Source organism: Pongo pygmaeus, chromosome 4 (assembly GCF_028885625.2).
Source record: "Pongo pygmaeus isolate AG05252 chromosome 4, NHGRI_mPonPyg2-v2.0_pri, whole genome shotgun sequence".
NCBI classification, from domain to species: domain Eukaryota; kingdom Metazoa; phylum Chordata; class Mammalia; order Primates; family Hominidae; genus Pongo; species Pongo pygmaeus.
Genome location: NC_072377.2, coordinates 79,006,617 through 79,022,808, shown reverse-complemented (window position 1 = coordinate 79,022,808; position 16,192 = coordinate 79,006,617). Strand labels below are relative to the sequence as shown.

At 39.6% G+C, this 16,192-nt stretch overlaps 1 protein-coding gene across 5 annotated transcripts in view; it reads left to right on the top strand.

Moving 5' to 3' along the window:
- Positions 1-10,580, top strand: part of CERT1 (ceramide transporter 1) — a 144,781-nt gene extending 134,201 nt beyond the window's left edge. For 2 of the 5 annotated variants that reach the window (XM_063664912.1, XM_063664910.1), the window contains one exon: positions 10,411-10,580. The gene's annotated coding sequence lies outside the window, so the exon portion shown is untranslated. Of the gene's footprint in view, positions 1-4,936; positions 9,831-10,410 lie in introns of those variants that run through there. The other 3 variants (XM_054488542.2, XM_063664911.1, XR_010126403.1) reach the window with 2 other exon arrangements.
- Positions 10,581-16,192: the final 5,612 nt, after the last annotated feature.

Here is a 16,192-nt window from a genome sequence, read left to right as displayed (position 1 = left end):
GCAGTGACACCATCATGGCTCACTGCAACCTCGACCTCTGGCCTCAAGGAATCCTCTCATCTCAGCCTTCCAAGTAGCTGAGAGTCCCCACAGGCATGTGCCACCATGCTCAGCTAATTTTTTATTTTTTGTAGAGATAGGGGTCTTGCTGTGTTACCCAAGGTGGTCTTGAACTCCTGGCCTCAAACAATCCTCTTGCCTCAGCCTCCCAAAGTGCTGGGATTACAGACATAAGCCACCGTGCCTGGCCTTGAGAATTATAGTTTATAGCCTTTAAAACTTAATTCTTTTATTGTTTCCTTTTTCTTCTAATGCTAATGTAAAGAAATTTTGATATTATAGAACTATAGAATTGTAGAAGTGCAAACTTCCTGTATTCTTTCCTTTCCTAGAAACTTTTTTTTTGTATATTCTTCCAGATTTTTCTGTGTATGTACTGACATATTTTTGAGTGTTAAAATGTTTATACTTAACTATTATAACAAAATTCTTGTTATATAACCTTTTTTTCACTTAACAATGTATCTTAACTATCTTTCTTTATAAGATTTAAGATGTGTAAAACATCTCATTCTTTTAACATCTGTTACATGCATGTTGCAGAATTTATTAACTAGTCCCATGTTAATGTCTGAGTTGGTTCCATATTTTTACTGTCAACCAGTACAGCACTGAACACCTTTATGCAAAGAGGTAGAAATCTTTAACTTTATTTTGGTGTTGTTGAGACAAAGTTTCTGTCTTGCTGCCCAGGCTGGAGTGCAGTGGTGCAATCTCGGCTCACTGCAACCTCTGCCTCCCAGGTTCAAGCGATTCTCCTGCCTCAGCCTCCTGAGTAGCTGGGATTACAGGTATCCACCACCACGCCCAGCCTATTTTTGTATTTTTACTAGAGGCGGGGTTTCACCATGTTGGCCAGGCTGGTCTCAAACTCCTTATCTCAGGTGACCTGCTCTCCTGGGCCTCCCAAAATGCTGGGTTTACAGGCGTGAGCCACTGCGCTCAGCCCAAAATCTTTAACTTTTTAAAGTGATACATTAATATGATTAAAAGTCAAAAGTGGCCAGGTGCAGTGGGTCACACCTGTTATCCCAACACTTTTTGGGAGACTAAGGTGGGAGAATGGCTTGAGGCCAGGAGTTCAAGTCTAGCCTGGATAACATAGCAAGATTCCATCTTGACAAAAAACAATTAGGCATGGTGGCATACATGTATAGTCCTAGGTACTTGGGAGGCTGAAGCAGGAAGATCGCTTTGTCTGGGAGTTTGAGGCTGCAGTGAGCTGTGATGAGACGACTGCACTCCAGCCTGAACAGGTAATGTCTGTTAAAAAAAAAAAAAAAAAAAGTCAAAAGTATGAAAAAGTTATACAGTAAAATTTACCCTGTCTTGCATTCACCATATAGTATTAACATATGCTATTACTAGTTTCTTCTAGAAAGTTTTTAATGCTTGAGTGAACAAATACAAGTGTATTTTCTACACACATACACTTTTTTGTTGTTAAAGAAGCAGCAGCATACTGTAAACACTGTTCAACATCTTATATTTGCATTTATTTTATCTTGAAGGTCTCACATATTTGTAAGGAGCTTCCTCATTTTGATGGTTATACAGTATCCCATTGTATAGATGTACATAATTTATTTAATCAGTTCTGCATTGGTGAATATTGCAGTTTCCAATTTTTGCCAGAGCAGTGTTATAATTGTATCCATATGTCATTTTGTACTTGCAAGTTTATATGTGGGAAAAATTAATAGATGTGGTACTACTGGCCCTGCTAGGGGTTTGTGCATTTATAATTTAGATACTACTTTTCATAGAGGTTATGGTAATTGACCATCTCAACAGCAATAATGAATTGGAGTCCCTGTTTCCCACAGTTTTTCATACAATGTGTAAAACAAAACTTTATAACTTTCCCAACTCATTAGGTGAAAAATACTCTCTCAGTGTAGTTTTAATTGTATTCCTCTTCTTATGACTGAGTTTAAGCCTGCTTTGGTCCATTGAGAATCTTTTGTAAAGTACTATTTCTATAAATTCTATTTTGTAATAACATTTAAAATATTAGTAGATATTGCCAATTGTGATACACAAATGGTAAGCAATAACACATGAATATTCTGTCATTCTCACCTACACTGGATGTTAAATAATTGGCTGAGAAATGTATATTCTTGAGTCCTTTTCTTTAGCTAAAAATCATAGTCAATTATATAATGAAATAATTTTAAACAAGTCTGATTTCTAATGATGTTTATAGTATGTCTTTCTTTTAAAAAATGCAAAGGCTAAATTTATTGTCCGATACTAACTAATATCCCATACTAACATAAGGGATATTGCATTGATGTCTCAGTTGTTTAGCTTTATCCCAGGAAAAAGGGTATTTGAAAATATTAAACAGGTTCCAGTCTTAGTTACCTGAATGATTGGTGTTTTGGAATATAGCTTGACCCTTTAGGGATTCTGTCTTCAGGCACAAGTGCACTGCATTCAGTGTGCTGACAATTTTTATATCTTGTACTTTAGAATTGTTATAGCTAGATCTGGACACATTACTTCTTATTGATTCTGAGTCTGTGCCATATTTATCAAATAAACCAGAAAACTGATGGCACATGACAGCAACAGGCTTATCACCCTGCTTCGCTGTATGTCTCTTTGCCATGGCCTCTAGGTTTTTAAAGTGGTGCTGTTTCACTCTATCCAAGACCAGATTTTGTTTCACTCTAACTATATCTGCCTTCTCTCTTCTTCACTATGACCTCACTGAAACGGCCTCCCTCTTGATGCTTTATGATGACTTCCTTACCAAAGGTTCTCAGATATTCAACCAAGCAAGGCAGAAATACAACTTTGTATTAAAGCAAGAGAAATCTGAATGCAGTTGTGTGTAAAACATGCTCTCAATTATATTTGAGAAGAATAATTTTTTAAACAGTTGAAACATAAATCGTAGGGTATTAGCAGCATTTGCTTCTAGACTTGGATTTAGAGCAGTGTTTCATTGACTCTGTGTGTGTGCATGTGTATGTTCACAGATTTTTCATTTGTGCACCTGGGAGGGAGGAGCTTGGAATCTTAAAAAATTCATCTCTGGGGAAGAGAGGTCTATTGTTTGTGGATACATGTATATGTGTGCAAAGATACAACTGAAAAGATTCATTGGCCCAAACTCAGATTTGGCTTTTTGAGTCCAGATTGAGCTTCTTTCTAACAAAGATCCTAATTCAAACCTTAACGTGGTAAAATCTTTGTTACTGTAACATAACTTTTTTTTTTTTTTTAACAATAATTATGGAAGATAAATGTATGAAGTCGAACCTAGCATTGAAACCCTAGGAAAGCAAACATTCTTAATTTTGGTGATGGAAAAAATAGTAACATTCAATAATGTGTATATCATCTTTAGAGAAAGTTCTGTAAAGAGTTAATAAGATCCAAAGTTGTTTAACAGTAAAAACTTTATATATATATTATATATAATATATATTTTTATTTATTTCATTTATTTATTTATTTATTTTTTTGAGACAGCGTCTCACTCCTGTCGCCCAGGTTGGAGTACACTGGAGCGATCTCAGCTCACTGCAGCCTCAACTTCTCAAGCTCAGGTGTTCCTCCTATCTCAGCCTCCTGGGTAGCTGGGACTACAGGCACACACCACCATGCCCGGCTAATTTTTTGTACTTTTAGTAGATTTGGGGTTTCACCATGTTTCCCAAGCTGGTCTCAAACTCCTGAGGTTCAAGCAGTCCGCCTGCCTCAACCTCCCAAAGTGCTGGGATTACAGGCGTGAGCCACCTAGCCCAGCCAGTAAAAACTTTTAAACTCATTTGACAAAGAGGTCTGAGCATGTTTGTTGATTAAATAAGGCAGGCCTCTCTCTCATAGCTTGAATACATTTTTTAAATTCTTGGTAAGTAGTATTGTATGTCATAATTTTTATTGCAGGCTAAGAGGAAAGAAATGCCATGTTGTGGGGTAAAAATCCAGAGACCTTTCACTGATTCCCTCTGCTCACCTATATTGCCCTTTTTTTTTTTTTTTTTTTTCAGATGCCTACGCCCCCTTTATTTTATACAACTATGCAAATTGTGAGGCCAAGGATATGACTGCAAACAATTAAGATTTGATTTACATGAATAAGCTTTCTTCTCCATGAAAGTACACTGTGTCACTTCACACTTGGTCTAACACACACACAAAATTCTCACCCTAGGTGGCACAGATACACTCAGCATGCAATATTAAGTACAATTTCCATTTTATTTTTCTCCAGAGAATAGTCCATCTTTAGTCTTTAAGGACTCAGCTCCTTACATGGGCTTTGGTGGGGGTCATGGGGCAGCACCCGCAGGTCTAAATTGGGGTGGAGTGTTCGATCCTTCTCCTTCATGAGATCGATTCCTGACTACTTTGTTGTGAGTTGCACAGCTCACACAGTAATATAGCTTCACATACAGCTTGGGAAGCACATAGACATCAAAGACACTCGCTTCGGAAATGTCCCTGACTGCTGCGACCTTCACTGTGTTTCAAATGATGAATTTCTTAATGGCCTTGTTGGTCAGGCGCAGTTGGTACAGCAAACAGGCTGCACGTGGCTGTGGCCCTTTTTGGCACAACCATTGTTCCTTCTTTTGTCATCTTGAAGGCCTGGACCGTAGAGAGGACTGTTCCCCTTTTTAATTTTTTCTAACTTTTGAAAAATTCCATATACCTTCGATTCCTTGCTGATGGGATAAGTTCAAATTTGTAAGGTTAATAATTTTGCATTCATAATGATAAATTTTAATAGAGATTCCATGCATTCCATGAATATGGAGGGTGGGAGAACTCTGTTCTGGTAGTCTTGCAGCTGTTAGTAACAAACATACTGCTGAGTTTTTTACTTGTCTTTTTTTTTTTTTTTTTTTTCCTTCAGTGACTGAAGCAAGGCTGTGTGACATTCCATGTTGGAGAAAAAAAGAAAAAAAAAGCTGAATGCTCTAAGCTGGAACGTAGGATCTATAGCCTTGTCTGTGGCCCAAGACCTTGGCCTTGTGTACAAAAATGACAAAATATTGCAATAGCAAAGCTGAACATCTAACACTAGCTATCTCTTGCTAGATCTCCTTGCTCAGCATATAACTATAAATACATGTAAAATTACATGTATATGGCTATATTTTTATTTGCTTGCTCCTAGAAGAGAAAAAAAAAATCAACTTTGAATCACAACTAGGAATTGATGCTTTAATTTTTGGATACTTTTTCAGAATTTTTAATTTACTATAGTCCGGCCTAAGATCCTTTGTTGTATCAGGTTTTGTGCACAAAAGAAAAGCACAAAAGTTGAATGCACATGGGGCATGTGCTTTCTGTGCACCAAATATCTGGATGAGGTTCTTTTTTCAGGCCTACAGTCAAATCTGTGTCCAGGATTTTTTGACTTTTTTGCTTTGTATAATCATAGAATTCATTGCTGCTGATTTCTATAATGATTCATGTTGTCATGTGTCTCTTAATAACTGAGGGCTGTCAATAACCTGTGATTTTGCCTTTTCTGTAGTCTTACTCCCATGAAGAACCTTGGTTCTGATGGAGAAAGTGAAAAGCTTTATTTCTTCCCCTAGATATCTTTATATTTCTATTATATTTTTTAGTTGTGTACTGTGTGCTAGAGATTTTTTTCAGTTTGTTACAAACACAATTTGGTAAGCCCTAAATTGGTTCTGCCTGTCTCCAAACAGAAACATCTGTACAAATCTTGTTGGTATAGACTACTTTCTGGAAAATGGTCAAGATAAGTTCATGTTTTCTTGAAATTTCTAAGATAGTATATGGTATCCCTTGTTTAAAGCAAATCAGACTGAGTTTGACATTTAATTCAATATTTCTGGTATTCGGTAACGGGTATATATGTTTGTTCTTCCAGTTTGGGTCAGTTTAAAAGATATGTTGCAAAGTATACATAGAAAATGTGAGCAATGCCTCTCTTTGCCTCTTGATCGGAAACTTCATCAGAGCAGTAAGGATTCCACATGATTTAAACTGAAATGCTTTTCTTTGTTGTTGTAAGAACTTAAAATGTAAAATACCTTTTTCAGTTTAAGTCCTGTGAACAACATTGAAGCATGGAGATGAGGCAAGGAATAGTACTCACTGAAGTTGAAATGACTGCCCACTTCAAAATCTTCATTGTGTTTACACACCAGTGTATTTATACAAATCAGAGACATTTTGTAGATGCTTTGCTGACTTGTTCAGCTCTGTAAAAACACAGAAATCAGACCCATTTTGTAAAGCAGAAAGTCATGTTACATGGAACATGTATGTCCTGTATATATCACATACATGGTAATGGAGTCTTAATGATAAGTGCAAGATAATAATTAATGATGGGATTAGTCTGATCGCTTAATATGCACAATCCTGGAAGTGAATTACTTGCATCAGATATAGTGATATTTATTATTCTGTACAGAGAGAAAAATACATATAAAACATATGCTTACATTACATGCACGCAGATTTCACGCTCCATAATCTTTTCTATTTTTTAATTTACCTTTCTGTAAATGATGTGCATGGAATATGCCTTATAGAAAAATGCTGTTCATAATTTGACTACGTGGAAAAGTGCCTATATGGTGGTAATGCTAGTAAGGCAAATAAGACAAATTATCATGTTGGTTTACTACATCACCAGTTAACATTTTATATTGTGATGTTTAAAAAAGAAAAATTTATACCTCAAATGTGTATTTTATTTTACAATCAGCTGTGGGGTATGGGGTTGGGATGGGAGAATGGGGGGGTTTGGGGGAGGGCAGGTTTATTCACCATAGCCGCTGATAAGAATCTTCAAAAAAATTCTATATGCTCACTATAAATGTTTCTCTGTTTGCCATTTCTGGTAACTATCATGAACACAGACAGTTAACTCTTTCATAACTAAATTGGATAGCTTTATTTTACAGAAGTATGGCAAGTTTACAAAGCAATATCTAAATCTAATTATCATTAGTTGCATTTGGACTAAATGTGATGATATAATTTTGCAATTGATTCTGTAAATAAAAGGATTACACTAAAATATTTGTATTAAAAGAAGAAAAGATAACATTTTACCTTTAGATAACTGCACTTGTACCTCACTAGAGTTAATCCCACCCAATCAGATTGAGAAATAAATTGGGGAATGTGGAAAGAGTCCAAAAGAGGTCAGAATTTGGAGAGGTACTGGCCTTCTGGACAACATTTAGACCCTCTACAATTATTTTCATTAAGCTGATGCCTACATCCTGAATATTCACGTTTTCTCACCTACAGATATTTGTCTTCCCCAAAACCAAAAGAAAAAAACTACCCTTTACTCTCTTTTCTACTCAGTTACTCTTTTGTGCTATGTTAGAAACTTGAAATATATTGGTGATGTGGGGATTTTGTCCCCGACTGCCCACTGTACAGGACAAGAGAGCACAGTGTTTCAGTTGGAATTCAGGACTCCTGGTTTTGAGGTAGAGGATGATCACTGCAGTACTTGGTTTGGAATTGCCACAGGGGTAGCTAAACCAAAGGAGGGTTATATCTGCAAGGGAGGTGTAAGAAGGCAAAATAAGGAAAAGGAGGAATGGGTTTTCTATTTGTTCAGTTTCATCAACTAATTTATACACCTAATACAACGTCAGTGTCAATTGCTATTAAGAAATTTTTAGTTGGGCTGAGCTGGTTCTCTTGTGAAATTGTGCTGGTTATCTTTAAGCTTATCAGTTATTTGTCCAATTAAACACTTTTCACCAGTATTTAGTCCAAGTTGTACAGACGATGTATTTGGATTTTGTCATGGTTCATCTACAGACTCAAAACATAATCATTTTAAAGTACCTTGGGAGTGTGTAGAGTAACTTCTATAATAGCTTTATGATCCTGATGATGATTTTTAAACACAATAAAGTTGGATCTTCCATGTTACAATCACAGAATTAAAACCAGTATTTAAAGTGGAAAAGTATTAAAATATTATGGACAAATATGCTGGCTTGATTTGTTTTCCTTAACCCTGAGATATTGCCCTACTCTGAGTAGTTAAGAGCTTGAAATTCAGTGTTCTTCCCGTAACCCAGTTAGGGATCAAGAAAACTACTGAGTTGCAGCCTAAATTTTTTTTTTTTTTTTCTTTTTTTTGGAGACAGAGTCTTGCTCTGTCACCCAGGCTGGAGTGCAGTGGCGGTATCTTGGCTCACTGCAACCTCCATCTTCCAGGTTCAAGCAATTCTTGTGCCTCAGCCTCCTGAGTGGCTGGGATTACAGGCGTGAGGCACTATGCCCGGCTAATTTTTATATTTTTAGTAGAGACAGGGTTTCGCCATGTTGGCCAGGTTGGTCTCAAACTCCTGACCTCAGATGATCCACCCACCTGGGCCTCCCAGAGTGCTGGGATTACAGGCCTGAGCCATCGCGCCCAGCTCAATTTTTTTTTTTAACAAAATACAACAGGATGGAATATATCAAGTACATGACATGTAATAAATATTTTGTGTATCTTTTGTCATATGTATTATACATATGTGTGTAGTGGGTTACAGTTTACAATTAATTTCTTACTATGGATCACATCCAGAAGTTTTAAAAGATGGGTAGAGAAGCCATACTCACTTGGGTGTTTCAGAAATGGAAGCACAGTGCTGGTGAATGATACACACTTATTTTGTAATTGAGCTGTATGCACTTAACCATAAATAAATAATCTCATTTATTTAAATCTCATTTAATCTCAGCTCCACTTGTTGCACTCAGTCAGTGGATTCGTATTGAAAGGCACTGAGCATATTTCTTTCCTAGTGTTCAAAGATACATGCTATCCAAACAATGTGATCTGTAAACAAAAGCCAACTACTTAATCTGGTGGGATGCTGGAGGGAAAATCTGACTTGTGTTGAATTTGTTGACAGAGAAATATTATGTGGTCCTCATTCCTAGAGGGATTTTCTAGGGCAGTTTTAACTGTGCAGTTTTTCTTTAGACTTGACTTTGGCATATAACCTGCAAATAAGGTGTAGTTCTAACTAGCAATTTCAAATGGGGTTGCTTTTATAGGATCTTCCAGATTTTCTTGCCATTACTTGAATTTGGTTACAACAGAGTTCATACTATCATTTATATTGTCTACCTTTTAAGACACATTTTCTGTGAACCTTCCACATCTGTATACTTTGAATAGCCTTGCACAAATATCATAAGTGAAGCTACTTTATTGGGCCTCTTCATTCTCTCTTTCTATAGAATTCTGTGAGGTTAGTACTAGAACAAATCTTTAAGATCTCTGAAGTTATTAGAAGATGCCAAACCAGGATTTTCCTGTCACCCAGGCTCTGTGGTTTATGAGGTGGTGGCTATCTCCACCGTGTCTGTACCAGGCACTATGCTTTTTCTGACTCCTCCCCACTCAACAGTCCTGTGAGGTGGTAGCGGTGATTGGTGGTACCACCCCTGTTTTACAGATAAGGGAACAGGTTGGGGTTCCAAACCTACTGATTCCCTGACTCAAGTTTGTTTTTTTCCCATTAGACTCTACTTTGTAATGCCTGTGTGTAATATCTAGAATATAGTGTTTGATGGACTAGAAAGAGCCAACATGCTTAAAGACTAGCAATTTTGGTGTATAGGTCTTAGTCCCACACTTCAGTATTGGCTTCACAAAATTCCAACACATGGTTCCTTAACAATGGTTCGATTTATGATTGTTCGACTTTATGCAAAGCACTACAAATACAGTACACTCCAGCTTACCATGGGGCTGCGTTCCGATAAACCAGTCATATATGGAAAATACCGTAAGTCAAAAGTACATTTTCAGCCAGGGGCAGCAGCTCACACCTGTAATCCCAGCACTTTGGAAGACCGAGGCGGGTGGATCGCCTGAGGTCAGGAGTTGAAGACCAGCCTGTCTAACATGGTGAAACCCCTTGTCTCTACTAAAAATAAAAAAGTTAGCTGGGTGTGGTGGCACACACCTGTAATCCCCAGCTACTCAGGAGGCTGAGTCAGGAGAATTGCTTGATCTCGGGAGGTGGAAGTTGCAGTGAGCTGAGATTGCACCACTGCACTCCAGCCTGGGTGACACAGCAAGACTGTCCCAAAAAAAAAAAAAAAGGTTTTCAACTTAGTTATTTTCAACTTGCAGTGGGCTTATCAGCACATAGCCACATCATAAGTCGAGATGCTTCTGTCGAAAGTACGTTATTGTTTTATTTTCAACTTAGACAGTGGGGCTTATCAGTATGTAGCCCCATCATAAGTCAAGGGGCTTTTGTAACAATGTGTCTTATAAAATCCCACCAGATACAGAAAGGAGGTCAGTAAAGATGAAACTCGATCACAATTAGGTGCTTAAACTTTCTTCCTGTCCTCCAGCTCAGAGGATGAAACAGGAAACTGAGTCATAAAACACTACTACAAACAAGCCCAAGGATTTTATCCCAGATTTTCAACCCAAGGATGAGCTGCAATATAACTATCACTGTTTTGGCTGCCTGCCACAGAATGACCACTGAGGAAATAAAGCAAGCTTTGGATTCACTGCATCTTGGTTTACTGTGATTCTTTTCTGTATTACCGTTGTTAGGATTGGGAGGTTTAAATGGTAACTGGGTCCAGCAGCAGGGAATCTGTGTGCAGCAGCTAAATCAAGGTGTAGTCAATGTCCAAAACACTTTAGCAAATTGGATATCAGTAATTCCCCAGCACCTTAAAACAGTTCCCAGAACAAGTATTTATTGAACTCCTACTACATGCCATGAAGGATTGGAAATACAACGATAACCAGCATATAGCCTTCATTGTTTTTGTCGTAACCAAGCTTTTAAGAAATGTATCCAAAGTTAAAGGAAATAGGTTGGGCCGGGCACGGTGGCGCACATCTGTAATCCCAGCACTTTGGGAGGCCGAGGCAGGTGGATCACGAGGTCAGGAGTTCGAGACCAGCCTGGCCAACATGGTGAAACCCCGTCTCTACTAAAAATACAAAAATTAGCTGGGTGTGGTGGCGGGCACCTGTAATCCCAGCTACTCGGGAGGCTGAGGCAGGAGAATCATTTGAACCCGGGAGGCAGAGGTTACAATGAGCCAAGATTGCACCATTGTACTCCAGCCTGGGCGACAGGGCGAAACTCCGTCTAAAAAAAAAAAAAAGAGGAAATAGGCTTTGAGATCAGAAGCATTTGAATAAGGTACATTGAACAATAGATTTAGCCACATTTGAGATGTACAAAAGTGTTTTTAATTCTTGGTTCTCGGTTCTCAAAAGGTAGATAGGAAATGGGTTGTTGTGTTTTAAGTTCACCAACCTCTGTATGTTGATAGCACCACATTAATGGTATTCATTTTAATTTAAAACTACAATTTATAGTCTGTGACTCACTTTTCATTCCTAGCATCCAGTAGCTTTTTGTTGTTATTTCTAAGTAAATTTCCAAGTTCCTGAGTACCATGTGTTCAACATACTGAGAAAGAATGAGACTTAGAAGTCAGAAGACCAAAGGTTCTCTTGCTCTCTCACTTGAACAGCTTTTATCTTGGGCAAATAATTTTAATGTGTCTAAGTCTATTGTAATCTTCTATAAAATTATACAAAGCCACCTACTATGGCTACATCACAGGGTGGTTTGGGGAAGAGCAAGATAATGTATTTTAGTGCTTTAAAAACTTTAAAGTACTATGCAAATATTAAGGAATACTAAGGCAACTACAAATAATGTGCTAGGTGCTGGGTTTTGAATGGTAGAGATAGGAAGATGAGCAAGAGACAGGAATAATGACAAGTTGCAAACATTTGGAGGCTTTGAGCAGAACTGTAAGTTACTTGGCTTGTCTGGGGTTTAGTCTACCTCCAGGACATAACCAGTAAGGGAGAAGACTAGGGGGAGAGGCACAGGCAATTGGTAGAAAACCTTGAAGTGTGTAAAGTTTGATCTTTGTTCTGCCAGCAATCGGAGACACTGAGGGACTTTTTGGAGCATTATTATTGTACACATTTTAGAAATACCTGTGGGTCTTGCCGCCTGGTTTCGTTTGAATAGGGAATAAGTCAAATGGTTTTGGTTTTGTTTTTTGATACAGAGTCTCGCTGTGTCATCCAGGCTGGAGTGCAGTGGTGCGATAGTTCACTGCAGCCTCTGCCTCCCAAGTTCAAGTGGTTCTCTTGCCTCAGCCTCCTGAGTAGCTGGGATTAAAGGCATGCACCACCACGCCAGACTAATTTTTATGTTTTTAGTAGAGATGGGGGTTTCTCTATGTTGGCCAGGCTGGTCTTGAACTCCTGGCCTCAAGTGATCCGCCTACCTCAGCCTCCCAAAATCATGGGATTACACCATAAGCCTGATGGTGATGGTGGTGGTGTTTTGTTGTTTTGTTTGTTTTGAGATGGAGTTTTGCTCCTGTTGCCCAGGCTGGAGTGCAAAGGCGCAATCTCGGCTCACTGCAACGTCTTCCTCCTGGGTTCAAGCGATTCTCCTGCCTCAGCCTCCCGAGTAGATGGGATTACAGGCATGTGCCACTGCGCCTGGCTAATTTTGTATTTTTAGTAGAGACGGGGTTTCACCATGTTGGTCAGGCTCATCTCGAACTCCCAACCTCAGATGATCTGCCCACCTCGGCCTTCCAAAGTGCTGGGATTACAGGCGTGAGCCACCGCACCCCCTCAACTGTTACTCAGTTCTATTGTATGTCCTTTTCCTTTGTATTTGGATTATATAACTACTATGATATTGCTTGTTGTATTAGTCTAGAAGCTCTACTAATAAGCTAGGCTATAGCTTATCAGCTCAACTGACCAGTAGAACACAAGGCCCCACTGAAAGTCAGAGAGCAGTTTCAATGGAGTGTATGTTTAAGGTGGCAAAAAAGTGAAAAAAAAAATATGGATAGGTTGTGAATAGCAGCAAATGAAACTGGAGGGGCAGAAGAGTTTTTAACTTCAATGAGAAGTTGCAAGGATGAGATCCAGGAAAAGGAACACCATTATCTTTTTCCGCTAGGACTTAAGCTTTATTAAGAGATGCCAGCTCTCCCAGCCAGAGATAGTGGCAGATAAGCAAGGGGTCAAAAGAAATGCAGGGCAGCCCACAGTAGGTTTGGGCTGCAAAGGGTTATGGATAGTTAGCTGTGCAACTGCTGAGGAGAGATGATGAAAATAAAGATTGACTGAGTCACCTCTGCTGACAATCCCTGTCCCTGTGGTGCTCTGTGGAAGGTACTAGGCTGTTCCCTAAAGTATCAATACACATGAGATTCATATCATCCACTACAAAAATATACATGTTTCCATCTTTGGATGATAAACTGATTCTGTGTTTATATGAGGACACAATAAATATAACATTTCATAGACTACGTAGAGCTAGATACCTTAGAAGCCAGTGAATCCAACTGTCTCATTTCACAAGGAAACTGAAGACGAGATAGGAAGTGAATAGCATAAAGTCTCACAGCTAGTTAGTGGCATAGCAAGGACTGGAATGGAGGTCTCTGGATTTCCAGCTCCCTCAACACTGCCTTCCTCTGTTGTGACTGTTTTCTGTTTGGCGTAAGTGCTGAGTATATTAATTTATTGCCTCGGCCATTCAACAAACTTAGAGGACCTTTAATGTAAGGCACTTGTTTAAGGTAACAAGAAAAGACATAGTGCCTGCCTTCCAGAGACCTCAGTCTGGAAAAAAATGTGGGCAAGATTTATCTCTGCAGTACAGAATAAAAAATCTTTGGCTTTTATTTTTATATATTTTTATCATTTAATTTTTTGTTTGATAATGTATATAATTCAATATAATTTATCAAGAAGTAAATATTAACAGCTTGGCCAACATGGTGAAACCCTGTCTCTACTAAAAATATAAAAATTAGCCACACACGGTGGTGCATGTCTGTAATCCCAGCTACTTGGGAGGCTTGAGGCAGGAGAATCACTTGAACCTGGGAGACGGAGGTTGCAGTGAGCTGAGATTGCGTCATTGCACTCCAGCCTGGGCACCAGAGTGAGACTCTGTCTCAAAAAACAAAATTATTGGAGGTGCGTGTCCAAAACTTTTTCTGATGGGGTGTTCAAGGTTTGAGTTCTACTGGCATAGGTAAGTGCTGTCCTGATCAAGTGAAAGATGGCTTTTCCCCCAATAACTTTCTATTTAAAATTACCATTCTCTTGGCTATACCAGCAAGCTTCAGTTACTTAACTGTTGTACAGTTGAATAAGGTACTGGTCCATGGCCTGTTAGGAACCAGGCTGCACAGCAGGAGGTGAGCGGCAGGAGAGCGAGCATTAGGCTGAGCTCTGCCTCCTGTCAGATCAGCAGCAGCATTAAATTCTCATAGGAGCAAGAACCCTATTGTGAATTGCGCATGTGAGGGATCTAGGTTGCACTCATGAGAATCTAATGCCTGACCTGAGGTGGAACTGTTTCATCCCAAAATCATCCTCCCAACCCCACCCCATCTGTAGAAAAATTGTCTTCCATGAAACCGATCACTAGTGCCAAAAAAAGGTTGGGGACCGCTGGGTAAAAGCATCCAGATGTGTTGAAAGAGGATTCGCCTGAGGTAGGCAAGCTCTCCATACAGATCTGAGTACCTTTTGTTATTAGAGGATGAAGTTTTAAGAACGAGAGCTCACAGGTTATGTCTTCGATCAGAAAGGACTGAGGAAGTGCACCAAAGCTCGATTTCATTGTAAGAGCCCTTTGAGGTTATAGCCCAAGTCTAGACAGTGAAATGGGTAGGAAGGTAGAGACTCCTCTGTTAATTCCTTTGTGAGCTTCAGGGCTACAAGAGAACATCACACATCATGCAGGGCTAACAATACTCTGAATTTGCTTTAAGATTGTGTCCAAGGCTTCTACTGAGTACAATCCCAGCTGATTTTAGAGTGGAGACAGAATTGCCCCCACAACTGCACCCCCACTACCTCCACTCCAGCCCACTTCAAATTTGCAAGTGACATGAAAGCAAAGGACTTCCATAATCAACACAGGGTAGATGACCATAGCCCTTCTAGTTTGGATTACTTCCCGATGCTTTCCTTCCATCACACACAACACACACACACACACACACACTCTCTCTCTCACACACACACACAGAGTATGCTTAGCAGCTCGTGCACACACACACACACACCTTGTATGCTTAGCAGCTGGCACAAGGCCCTCCTACTTTTATGCTCCCTGCCAACTGGCTTCAGAATTAGCCAACTGGAATGCTGTTGCCTGGGACTAATCCTGCTCCAGCACAATCCTGGGACATTACAGTTCAAAGGAGTCAAACTTCATAGGGCAGGTGGGGTGAGGATGGGGAGTGGACAGTGATACATACCTCTAACAGGAGCTCAATTTTTCCCCCTATTTGGCCCTTTGCAGCAGAGTGCAGGGAACAAACAGGAGAGTAAAGGGAATAGGTGGTGGCAAATACCTCTCTCTGGGGCAGTCACTCCACAGGTTGAAGAGATGGAGAAGACCTTCAGTGTTGTTCTGGGACAGGAGGGGGGCGTGTGAGGAGCACCAAATCCAAATAACATTTTCTAGTTAGTTATTACATCTCTCTTGGGTTAATTCCAATTAAATTTTTATTAGCCAACACTTGGTCTCTCCCCAGGTGTTTTCCAACCTTGTGCTACTGAATAAACAGTTTTGTAAAACCATTCAGTCAAGCCCCACCAGGCACCTCATACTGAAATTCCAACCTATTAGTGCAGCAGCAGCACCTGTTAACTGCCAACGTTCTGGCCCCACCCCAGAACAAGAGAATCAGAAATCGCTGGGGGAGGGCCCAGCAGTCTGTTTAAGCAGGTCCTCTGGGTGGATGCACACTCATTTGAGAGCCGCAGTATTAAAGCCATCTTTTGCATTCAGCCTCCTAACTCCAGCTGTTAGTGTAAGGCTCTTCTTTTGGCCTTAGGGAGCAGCTGTTAGAAAACTCACATCCTGATGCAAGAGTGCCCATACCTCCCTCTGCAGCTCTCAAACTTGCTCAGGATGGAAAACAACGGCAGGGATGGGGGTAGGAGGGCTGTGTTCCAAGCACACCAAAATGAAAAAAGCAATCCATTAAGCTTTAAATACGTAATTGTAAACTAAACCATCTGCCATCTTCTCTCGGCTTCCAGTGTAGAGGTTACCCATTATTTTTGCTAACTGGCAAAGTAATCAAT